This window comes from Arvicanthis niloticus, chromosome 8 (assembly GCF_011762505.2).
Source record: "Arvicanthis niloticus isolate mArvNil1 chromosome 8, mArvNil1.pat.X, whole genome shotgun sequence".
In the NCBI taxonomy this organism is placed as follows: Eukaryota; Metazoa; Chordata; class Mammalia; order Rodentia; family Muridae; genus Arvicanthis; species Arvicanthis niloticus.
In genome coordinates, this window is record NC_047665.1 from 26,532,257 (window position 1) to 26,544,402 (window position 12,146).

A 12,146-nucleotide genomic window follows, 5' to 3' on the forward strand; every position below is an offset into this window, starting at 1 on the left:
TAAGAGAGAGAGAGTGAGGACGGACTCGAAGAATGGAGACCAGACAGAGTGTGATTCAATCCCATTTATTCTTCAGTCTCTCTTCTTCTCTCCAAGTCCCTAGTTCCTAGTCCAAGTTCCAAGTCTCGGGTTCCTAGTCCCTAGTTCCTAGTCTCTAGTGCCTCCAAGTTCCAAGCTTCTTTCTCCAATTGCTAAGTGCCTAATGTCTAATTCCAAGTTCTTCCTCCAAGTGCCAAGTGCCTAATACCTAATAATTTCTTCTGTCTGCCTCTTGCCTTTTATATGTCTCACTTCTAAGCCATGCCTCTAAGTCACGCCCTTAAGTCATGCCCTTAGGTCTTATCTCTAAATCACACCTTAAGTCATGCCCTTAAGACTTGGCTCTAAATCACACCTTTAAGTCTCACACACCCAAGGGAAAATCCTGGGTATCTAAAACAAGATATTATCAGAGTGTGCTCAGCTGTTGTAGGCTATTGTAATCAAGTCTCTTGTCAGGGTATATGGCTCAAGATGGCTGCAAGGATGATAGCCACCTTCTGTCAGCTCCCCACAGGTATTTGTAGCACACAAGGTATAAAGCCATGGGATATTAGTACTGAATTTGCTTCCTTAGCTGCCTATGTAGCAAGTCTCAGCTAGAGTTACCCCATAGCCACCCTGAGCCCCGCCCCCCGCATCCCAGGTCTTTGGCATGTCCTAGAAACATCCCCTCCTGGACCTAGGCCTCAGCACAAGTACAACTTGGCCTTCATGAAGGTCCCCCAACAACTGGAGCAAAGGGCTGTCTCTGAATTTGTTGCCTGCCTGTGGATCCCAGTCTAGCACTACGAAAATTAGCCAGCATATAGGAAGCTTCCAGCTTAGTTCCATCATGGCTTCTCTGTATTCTACGACCAAGCTCTGTGGTGCCCTCAGAGATTAGGTCTTATCATCCAGTACTGGTAGGTGATCAAAGACAATGACCATGACTTGCAGTTGCATAGCTTTGGGAACCTCTGTGGATTTTCTAGCCAACAATTCTGGGAAGGTGCCCCACATCTGGTACTGAGATTTTTATTGAATAACCCATGACCTCTGGAATTGGAAATACCCATCCACGATGAATTCTTTTGCTCCTTTAAAATTAAGTTATAAAGTGGGTTTCTATGTGGCTTCTTAATGCATCATTTTAATTCATCTTCATTTTGATCTCCATTTTTCTTCTCCCATCATACCATCCCTGTTTAAACTTTGCTACCCAGAAGTTTTCACACCACCTACATCCTACTATATACACAACTCTTGTGGCTTCTGGCCCTCACCACTACCCATGACACATTTCTTGCTTTTAGATCCCTAGATACTCAAATTTTTAAAAGTTTAAGAATTTGAACCTATGATCCATAAATGAGAAACAATATTTTGGAATTTGCTTTCTGGGTTCATGTTACTTTATTTCATGTAATTGTTTCAGGTTTTTTTCCTGTACATTTCATAACTACACATTTTGTGGTTGAATAAAATTCCATTATATATATATATATATATATATATATTTCACTATGCATCCATTTGCTGATGGTATCTAGCAATTGCAAATAGAAGTGCAACATACATGCATGAACAAATATCTTGGTATTAGGATAAAAGTTCTTTGGTTATATGCTCAGGAGTGGTATACCAGAGTTGTATGATAGATCTGTTTCTAGCTTTTTGAGAAACTTCCAGACTGATTTTTAAAGTGGCTGTAATAGTTTATATTCCCATCAACGGTGTACAAACAGGAGTTTGTATTTCTGATGATAGTCATTTGATTGCAGTAAGATGAAATCTTAAAGCAGTTTTTTAATCTGTATTTTCATGGTGGCCATTTGTATTTCTTCTTTTGCAAACTCTTCATAGTTCATAGTCCATTCCTCCCTTTTAAAGGTGATCATATTTTTTAATTAATTGATTTATTCACTTTACATCCCAGTATCAGCCCTCCTTCTCCTCTCAGTCTCTCCTCTTGAAGCCCTTCCCCTCACTCCCTCTCCCATTCTCCTCTGAAAAGGGGGAGCCCCTCACAGGTGTCACTGTTGGGTTAAGCCCCCCCTCCCCCCGCACATCCTGTTGTAGGACTAGGCATATTTTCTCTCACTGAGGCTAGACAAGGCCACAAAGTTAGGGGGATGAGATCCATAGGCAGGCAACAAATTCAGGGACAGCCCTTGCTCCAGTTGTTAGAGGACCTTCATAAAGAGCAAACTGCACTTGTAATGGGGCCTAGGTCCAGGAGGGGATGTCCCTCGGACATGCCAGAGACCTGGGATGGGGGAGGCCTCAGGGTGGCTATGGGGTTAACTCTAGCTGAGACTCCTAGCTGTGGGGGATATGGATAATGAAGTGACCACTTCCTGGAGTCAGGAAGGACTCCCAGTGGAAGGTTAAGGACAGCAATCTACCCACAAAACTTATGACATAAAATATGTCCTGCTTGAAAAACGTGCAGGGACAAAGAGCAAAGATGGAGGGGATGGCCAACCTATGCCTGGCCCAAATTGAGACCAAACCCATGGGCAAAAGACAATCCCTGACACTATTAATGATACTCTGTTTTGCTTGCAGACAGGAGCCTGTAATAGCTGTCCTGAGAGGCTTCACCCAACAGCTGATTGAAACAGATGCCAGATACAGGAACCCACAACCCAACATTAGACAAAGCTTGGGGAATCTTGTGGAAGATTGGGGGAAGGATTGAGGGAGCCAGAGAGTATAGGAACTCTACAGGAAAACCAACAGAGTCAACTAACCTGGACCCTTGGGTACTCCCAGAGACTGAACCACCAACTGAAGAGCAAGCATAGTCCATTCTTAATTGACTTATTTATTTTCTTCATGTTTAGTTTTTTTTTTTTTTTTTAGTTTTGTTCACTCCTAAAGTCTCCAGAACGTTCTAAAATAGCGCCACCATCTGGAGACTACATAATCATCACATGAGAATAGTGGGTCTCAGCCTTCCCAACACTGTGACCCTTTAGTGAAGTTCCCCATGTTGTGGTGCTCACCAATCATAAAATGATTTAATTGCTACCCCATAACTGTAATTTTGCTACTAATGTAAGTATCAGAGATGTGACCACAAAAGGAGTTGTGATCCACAGGTTGAGAACCACTGATATACAAACTAGAATCATGTCCTCAAAACATTTATAAGAGACCCTAAGGGTGCTGTCACTCTTTTAAAATAAGATTTAAATTTCAAATCAAATTTCAGTTTTCTGGCTTTTCTTGAAATGGGACAGTATCTGGCTAATCATGACCTATATTTGTAGATTTGTGGTATCTGGTTGGGACTCAGCAATGCCACCCTGGGGAGATCTGGGCACATTCCACAGTTCAGCCTCTGGGTCTCTACCTCAATAGTTGACCTGACCCTGTGGGGGCACTTTAGTTTCTTCATCTTTGACCACATTTGTATGAATAATGACCTCTCTCTAGGTCCTGTAATTCTTCTCTTGTGCACAGTTTCCTCTCCACCAAGAGAAGTGAAATTGATCTACCTCTCTATCTCTTCTAAGAGTTACCACATCTATCCTCACAGATGAGATACTGTTCTCAGTGTCAGCACAAAAGCTGACATGGGGAAGGGGGATCTCAGCAGGGGCCTGTTATGTAACCTGAAAAACATCCCTGCCTCTGTCCACCGATCTTACCACCGACCTTTTTCTGTGGTCTCTGAAACTCAATGTATTTCACATGAGATGTCCACACATCTGAAGATGACTGTTTACCCATCTCCATTTCGTATTAAACAGTTCCTAAATGAGGTGTGTTCCTCTAAAGCAAAATTATACAGCCAGTTTTTTCCTTTCTACACCATAAGTTCCTTTTCCATCCTGAAGCTATCTGCAGAGGTCTCTACTGAGGGGGTAGGGGTAGCCTATAATTCTATTCTGGTGACCCTTTGTGGTTTCTTCAAGTTGCAGAAAATTTTCAGCCTTCTGTTAATTAATTAGTCTCCAAACTATTCCAACTCATATTTCAACCTATATATTTCAAAGTACTTTCAAGAACAATGACAAATTATAGAATGATGTACTTGGCTGCTAACTGAATCTCTCTCAATCACAAAGTGAAAGATCAAGTCAATATAATTTGAAGGAAGAATAACATCAAACAAGAAAAGGTTAGTATTCTACCTTGTTGGACATGAAGACAATTATTTTTATTATGTGAAAGAATGCTCGTGTGTCTTGGGCTTGCACTTGTGAACAAACTGTGAACAATTCCAGCAGACTCTGAACCACATTGATATGGAAAGCCCCAGACTCCTTCCAGACAGAGACATACTTCTAGTAAAATAGAATCTAGTTGTTTAGATATATCTCATGCTCCTGAAGCATCTATGGCTGGCTCTCAGTTTTATTATAAATGTCAAGACATGATATAGTTGTGACTTAAAATGCACATTTGTTATAAGTACCTCTTCCTAAATACTTATATTTTATTTTGTTTTGTTTTTTAATAAATTGCCCTTTGAAAATAATATTTGTCCTCAGCCTGTATATGTACTGGTATGGGGAGCTTAACAAAACCCAAGTTGCCTTACATTAGAAACTATCAGGTATCCATTGCCAAAGTTAAGGTGGGACTTTGTGTAATCTCAGTATTTATGGTTTTATTTCTGGGTTTTGTATTCATCTAATTAAAAGAAACCAAATGGATATAGGAGAAAGAGGAAGGAGGGAATTCTGCCTTTGTTATTCTAGTATACAGGGAGCCCCTGCCTTCTGTTTCTCCCAACGTGCCAGTGACACACTTAGAACCCAAATGGACACTCCAGCTAGAAAGCAGGACTGTGAAGGTAGAACGTTGTGTTCTATAAGACCAGAGTCAAAGCAGAGAATTATCTACAGATATAGGTAGCGGGGGGGTGCTCAGAAATTGAGAACTAGCAAAAAGAAAGAGGGAGAGTAGAGAGAGGAAGGGAAGAATGAAGGGGAGAAGAGAGGGAGGGAGGTAGAGGAAAAGGAAGAAGACAGAAAAGGAGAGAGATGGAAAGGGAGAGGGGAGAAGAGGGAGAAGGAGAGAGAGAGAGAGAGAGAGAGAGAGAGAGAGAGAGAGAGAGAGAGAGAGAGAAAGAAAGAGAGAGAAAGAGAGAGAAGGGAGGGAGAGGGAAAGGGAGAATGCAGGAAGCAAATTAAAATACCAACTCCAAGGAGATAGAGAAATGGCCAACATCAGGAGTCTGGAGTCATGGGTAGAGTTTGGGGCAATGAAACTGGGACAAAATTTAGACCAGAGAAGTTCAGGTTGTAGGAAGAGCTGCTGTGAACTATCACCTGAACTTGTCATTATATGTAAAGTTTGAGGACACTTTCCAAAGGGTCACCAGCAATGAGAAGAATTTAAAGACCAATAGAGCTGATTCCAGACACCAGTGTCCGTGACTCTGACATGCCAACTGATAATGCCTGGTCTTTGGCATCAGTGTTTTTAGTAGAACCTACATATCTTGTATGTCCTAAGTCTAAGCTCCAAGTGAATGTTTGGAGACAACTGGTCACCGATGCCATTGCCTAGTTATTCAAGCACATTTTTGCCTTTGGACAGTGACTTCAAAATTCTGTCTTCAAAAGACAACACCTTTGACATATTGCCCCATATAAACTATGCTGAGTTGCTGAGTGTTTCCAATTAAGGATGATTTTTGTTAAAAGACTGGAATGTCTGAGCATCCGGGATGTTACACCTCTCGATGAGTGGGTGTAGTGAGCAAGGTTACAGTGCCCACTGCCTTGCATCACCCCAGTTGCTGTGTGTGCAGACCTCCTTACTTCCAGGAGACAAAAATTCTTCCTTTCCCCCTGGAGGCTCTAATTTCTTCCATATTCTATCTCCTGCCTTCCCTGCATGTGTGGGTGAATGGTAAATGCCTTTGACATGTTTGAATAGACCTGTGTTAGGAACAAGTCTCCAAGGTGTTTCAAAACCACCCACGAAACAAGTGAAAGTTGTGTTTCACCCTGATAGAAAATTCCCAACTTTTTAATAAGCTATTAAGCAGGAAAGTGGGGGTTACTTTGGGCTTCACTAGCAATGAACATCCAAGGACTTATTTCCTGGCACATTTGTTGTCCCAGCCCCAGCTGCCCCACGCTTGGAGGCCAAAATGTCCCGGACTGCTCTGCTGCTCCGGTCCGCAGGTCAGGGTCTAGCAAGAGTGGGAAAAAAGGGAAAGAGACTCAAAGAATGGAGACAAAACAGAGTGTGTAGTCAACTCTGGTTTACTGTTTCCCATTGACTCATATTGACTGTCTTGCAAGAAAATCCTGGATATTTATAAGCACAAGCAGGAGAACACAGCTGAAGACATTTTACCACATGCACCATGCAGCTCGGGTCACTAAACAGCAAAACAAGATATGTGGGATAAACAAGATGCTTATCAGAGTGTGCTCACCTGTTGTAGGCTACTGAAAAACAAGTCTCTTATCAGGGTATATGGCTCAAGATGGCTGCAAAGTTGATAGCTGCTTTCTGCTAAAAGTCGGCTCTCAACAATTTGTAGTGCTAATAGACCTTCTGGATCCCTAAACACTCTGTATAAGATGACTGGATGGATCTTTAGGGTCTTTGCAGGACACTAAGGAGCTCAGTTCAAAGATTTCATGGCCAAACTAATTTAAACAAATATCACAGGGTCCTAGAAAAAGAAAGGACTTTTTTTTTTTTTTTAAGGAAAAGGTTAGCAGGCTAAATAACCACACAATTGCACCAGCAGTCAATCCTCTTTAACACAAGAATGACTTAGACCTGCTCTTGAAAGAAAAAGCAAGTGAGATTGATGGAAATAGTTAGTTTCTGTGAATATTAAAGTTCCTTCTAGAGCAATCAAAGGAGGAAAATAATTGTTCCTTATGTTTGCAAGTAAGACTTTTTATTATGCTTCAATGTGACATTGCCAAAGACTTCTGTAACCATAATGGCCTGTTCCAAGGAGCACAATGACATCACAGGACCATACCTGTGTGAAGTGGGAATTTCTGGTTTCAATGGAGACTCTGTTGTATCATGTGGTGCTTTTCTGGAATCTGTCTTATGAGAGGATGTTTTGCTGAAGCAGACACCTGAGAGGATGTTTTGCTGAGAACAGACATAGGGTGTTTTTCTGGAAGCTGCCTGGTAAAAGAGCATGTGATTTTTTACTGGAGAGGATGCTTGAGAGGACGCATAATTTTGGGAAGAGTAAAAGTATAATTCAACAGACAGAGGACAATGCTCTGGCATTGGTTTGCCTTGCAACTTTTTACTGATAATCACTGGGCTTTGCTGACATTGGTCTTCACTGACAACGCTCTTGCATTGGCTCGCCTTGCTTTCTTCAATGATCATTGCTTGTTATGACATTGTGGAGAGAAACACAACAAAGAACTTCTGGTAGTATTATGGCCACTTCTTTTTTAAATTATTATTGTAGATTCACATTTTTATTATAAGTGTGCATTAAAATATAACAGTAGTGCATAAAAAATCTATCTGACATCAAATTGCTCATATATTATGGCCACTTCTGCGGACTCCCACTGATAGGCAGAGCCTCACAGTTTCTTCTGGATCGAGCTGTCACTGCTGATTCATGTTTGATGTTTTGCTAGCATACTAGAATGCTGACAACAAAGATTGGAATTGCCCAAAAGAATTATTTCCAAGCAGGTCCACAATACTCATTTTCTATTAACTTTACCCCCCACCGCTACAACTTTTGGTGGTGGGATAGAAGGAAGGTTGAAGCATTAAAGAATCATGATTAAAGTAGGTTTTGAAAAACCTAAGCCTACACTTGTGTACCTTCAAAACTCTTCCTAGTTACCATCAAGCATTCAATCCACAGGCTGGAACTCATTCAAGGACTAAGGTCCTCTTAACTCTCCTTGGAAAACTGATTCAAATAGCACCATATAATAATAACTCCATGCCAAGGGGAATGCCTCTGACTTACTAGCAGAATAGCTACCCTTGTCATTCGGGAATGTCAGCGGTTCACATATCAGACTCTTTGACCAAGCACGGCTTCACGTTTACAAATTCTTTGTGCTTCTCCCAATGATCCAGTTCGTCTTAGAGCACTGACTTGTCCTCTGTCCTCAAGCCTTCACTGTCCGCACTCTTTGTCTTCCCTGACATTCTCTTCTCATTATTGTTTAGGTACAATTTGTTTCCCTAACATTTAAATGTTGTATGCTTGGTCCCTGGAATGGCTAACCTTGATTGTCAACTTGACACACCTGTCAAAAGGAAACCTCAACTGAGAAATTGCTTCAGTTAAATTGGGCTGTGAGCATGATCTGTGTGACCTGTTCTTGATTGTTAATTGGTCTAGGAAGACTCAGCCCATTGTGGGCGGTACTATCTCTAGGCTGGTGGGTCTGGGCTATATGAGATAGGTCGTTGAACAGGCTAGAGGAAGGAAACCAGTAAACAGTTTTCCTCCACTTTCTCTGCTTCAGATCCTGCCTCCAGGTTTCTGTCTTGAAGTCCACCTTGGCTTTCCTTGATGATGCCCTGTAAAGTATAAGATGAAATAAACCCTTTCTTGCCCAAGGTAGTTTAGGGCTATGCTTTATCACAGCAACAGAAAGCAAACTGTAACTTACCCCCAGAGTAATGAACCTCATCTTTGAGTGAATATAAGCCTGCAAGTCCAAATTCAAGGATGTAATAGTCAGTATGGAACAGTGAGTGCTAGGCACATAACATCTAAGCCATAAATTTATAGTAACACAGATTTTGCTTAAAGATAAGTGGAGTTTCTTGTCTTTCTGCTCTAGACTGGTCTTCTTCAGTTTGGTTGCTGTCTTAGTGTTCTATTGCCGTGAAGAGACATCATGACCACTGCAAGTTTTATAAAGGAAAACATTTAATTGGGGGTGACTTACAGTTTCAAAGACTTAATCCATTGTCATCATAGCGGGAAACATGGCAGTATGAAGGCAGACATGGTGCTGGAGAAGTACCTGAGAGTTCTACATCTGGATCTGGAGGCAGCAGAAAGGCTGGATGTGTGCAGATTAGTCCTCACTGTGTGAACAAGTTCTGCTTTTTAAAACTCATTGTAGTTTTTTAAGTAGACTTTTTCTTCTAATAATTAATTAATTACACCCCCAGATGTAGGAATCACGGAGGATCAACTGAAGTCATTTTTTTCATAGGTCAGGAGGTAATTTACAAATATCAAATAGTTCCAGATAACAAGCCATGATGGTGAGGGGTGTGAGGCTACCACTACTGCTTGTGTCCCAAGGTAGTGTAGAAACAGCATGGAGCTCCTTCTGCCCATGGAGAAATGCTGGAGTCAATTTCATTAGAGTCTGACAAGATGGTGCTTCTCCAACTCTTGGATTCCCACCTCCCTCTTGTGAGCATACTATTCAACTTCTAAGCAGACTTTCATTCTGACAAAGACAAAAGTGCCAGCCATTCATGGATGAAGCCTTTTCCATCTGAGATGCCCAGGTGGAAAGCAGACACACTCACAGCTTGCTTTGCTTCAGGGGATTCAGAAGTTTGCCAGTAGTTGGAGCTGGGCTTTCCTTGCTAACTTTCCTTCTCAGTGTGCTTAGAGCTGACAAGAAGCCAGTGGGCTCCCAGGTCCTGCCCAACAGCCTGAGAGGAGCCACTGAAGAGCCTGACTAGGGCCTGGTTTGTGTCCAAAAGCTACAGTGTGAGAAAGTCTCACCTGCAGAAACACAGGCTGGGTAGCCTTTAAAAAAGACTTTTTTATTGGTTCTTTGTGAGTTTCACATCATGAACTCCAATCCCACTCATCTCCCCCTCCCTTCTATCTGCTCTCACCCTTTGCATCTTCCCCCTCAACAAAGAAAAAAATTTCATTTTTGATAGCTTCTTATTTTGGAAGGTATCATGTGACACAGTGTGTCCCACAGTACATCCCTTTGTTCACACTTCTTTGCTTGCAAATGTTCATTGCAATGATTCGTTGGTCTGATGTGAGGGTTTTGGTACTTCCTATACTATCAATACTGGAACTCTTCTTGAATATCCTGTTGTTGCCCTGTGTCATGGAGATCCTGTAGTTTGGGATCTATAAGACCAGTCCCTTCATGCACTCCAGCATTTCGTCAATAGGGTAGATGTTGGGGTGGGCCAATTCAAAGCCTTGGCTCTGGGCCTGAAAGGTATCTGAAATAGTGAGCCCACAGGCTTTCCTACTGTCATACCCTTGGGCTGGCTCACCAGAAACCCATGCAACTAGGGCCGGCTTTACCTTGATGCCCAGGCAAGGTGCAGGTGCTCTCCTAAGTGCTTGCAGTTGGCGAGGAACATGTCCAGTTCTCGAACTCTCATGACCTCAGGGCATGCTCTCCCACCTGCTATAGATGCTGAGGGATGAGGGAGGAGAGGAGGGTATCACACCCTCATCCATAGCATCACTATCCAGACAAGGGGCAGGACCAGCTCTCCTGTTATCATGGCTCACCTGCAAGTCTTACAAGCTACACTATGCTGCCCAGGTGAGTTGCAGGGCCTGCTCTTCTGAGTGCTGCAGCAGGTGAAGGGCAGGGATAGCTCTCCTGCTCTGATGACCTTGGGGCCAGCTTTCCTACCTGCTGTAGGTGGCAGAAGGTGGGGAAGCATCTCTCTCTTGCCCATGTCACCCCATGGCAGACAAGTGGCAGAGCCAGCTCTCCCATGCTCGTGTTCTTAGGTCCAGTTCACCCATGCCTCCTCTACCAGGGTCAACTCTACTGTGCTGCACAGGTGAGGGGCTGGGCCTGCTCTCCTGAGTGCTGCAGCTGGTGAGGGGTAGGACGGCTCTCCTGCTCTCATGACGCCCAAGATAGCTCTCCCACCTGCTGCAGGTGGTGAGTGGTGAGGAGGGAGGAGAGCATTTCTTTCTCATCCATGCCATTGCATGGGAGACAAATGATAGGGCCAGTTCTCCCATGATTGTATTGGGCCTGCTCACCCAAAACTCTAGCAATGTGTCAGCTCTCTGGACTACTGCAGCTGGCTATGGGCAGCATCAGCTCTCATGCCTCCAGGGCCACTCTCCCATGATGCCCTGGCAAGGGGTGCCCAGTTCTGCACAACCCTCAGACATCACGTGTCCCTGATTGCCAAACCAGACAGAGTCGGCTACCTAGCCTTTGGTGGTAACAGATCCCTGCTGTTGCAGGACCACAGACATTGCCCCCGTGGCAGCACAGGCCAGGACTCCACCATGGTCCCAGGTGGCATCACCGGCTACTCACATCAGACTGCTCTTCACTACTGTCATGTCTCCAGTTCTGCCTCTCTTCATTGTGCCCACATCCTTCTCTTTCCTCTTTCTCTTCCATTTCTCCACCACTACTTGCTCCTCTTAGTGGCATTGGGTGTCTGGGTTCATCTCAGGAGTGGGCCCAGGCATGCTATACCCCACGAGAGCGTCATGGCATTGGGCAGGGGTCTTCTTGAGCATGGCCTGCCCCTCCCCCGCCCTCCACGCTCATGTAGTTGGACGGGTGAAAATCTCAGGGTAGCTCCTGTCTAGGCCTCGTGGCACCAGTCTGGTGTTCATCTCAGGCTTACTTCCTGCCTGGACCACTTGAGTGGCCCCTTGTAAGGGTCATCTGTCTCGGGTTCACTCCTGCTCAGGGCCTGCAGCCCCAGGCAGTGTTCTAGTCTCTGGCTTTCTCAGTACCGTATTGACGGTTTTCTTCGGCTCCTTTTTTTTTTTTTTTTTTTTTTTTCAGGGAATATTAGGCTACTAGTCATTCAGAGGTTCATAGGTCAAAACACTGAGCATAGACATAGCCTCTCTCCACTCTGCCACCTACTGAAGGACATGTGACACAGCAGCCATACCTGCAATGCTTCTAAGGATGGCCTTTTAAAGCTTTGCTTAGCTTAGCTCTCTCTGTTTCTGTCTCACTGTCTCTGCTCTCTCTCTCTCTCTCTCTCTCTCTCTCTCTCTCTCTCTCTCTCTCTGTGTGTGTGTGTGTGTCTGTCTGTCTGTCTCATGCACCTTAGCCTGGCTTCAAATTCCCTAACTGAAGATAACTTTGAATTTCTGAACCAAGTGCTAAGTGTGTATTTAGGTGGTGCTAGGGATTGAACCGAGGACTTTGTGCATGTTAAACAAACTTTCTATCAACTGAGGTCATGTCTTCAGCCAT

At 43.7% G+C, this 12,146-nt stretch overlaps 1 non-coding gene across 1 annotated transcript; it reads right to left on the minus strand.

The window, feature by feature from the left end:
* Nucleotides 1-11,725: 11,725 nt before the first annotated feature.
* LOC117714443 (small nucleolar RNA SNORA17) lies at nt 11,726-11,857 on the minus strand. The gene has a single exon (XR_004607527.1). It is a non-coding gene; the product is annotated as a small nucleolar RNA SNORA17 (small nucleolar RNA).
* Nucleotides 11,858-12,146: the final 289 nt, after the last annotated feature.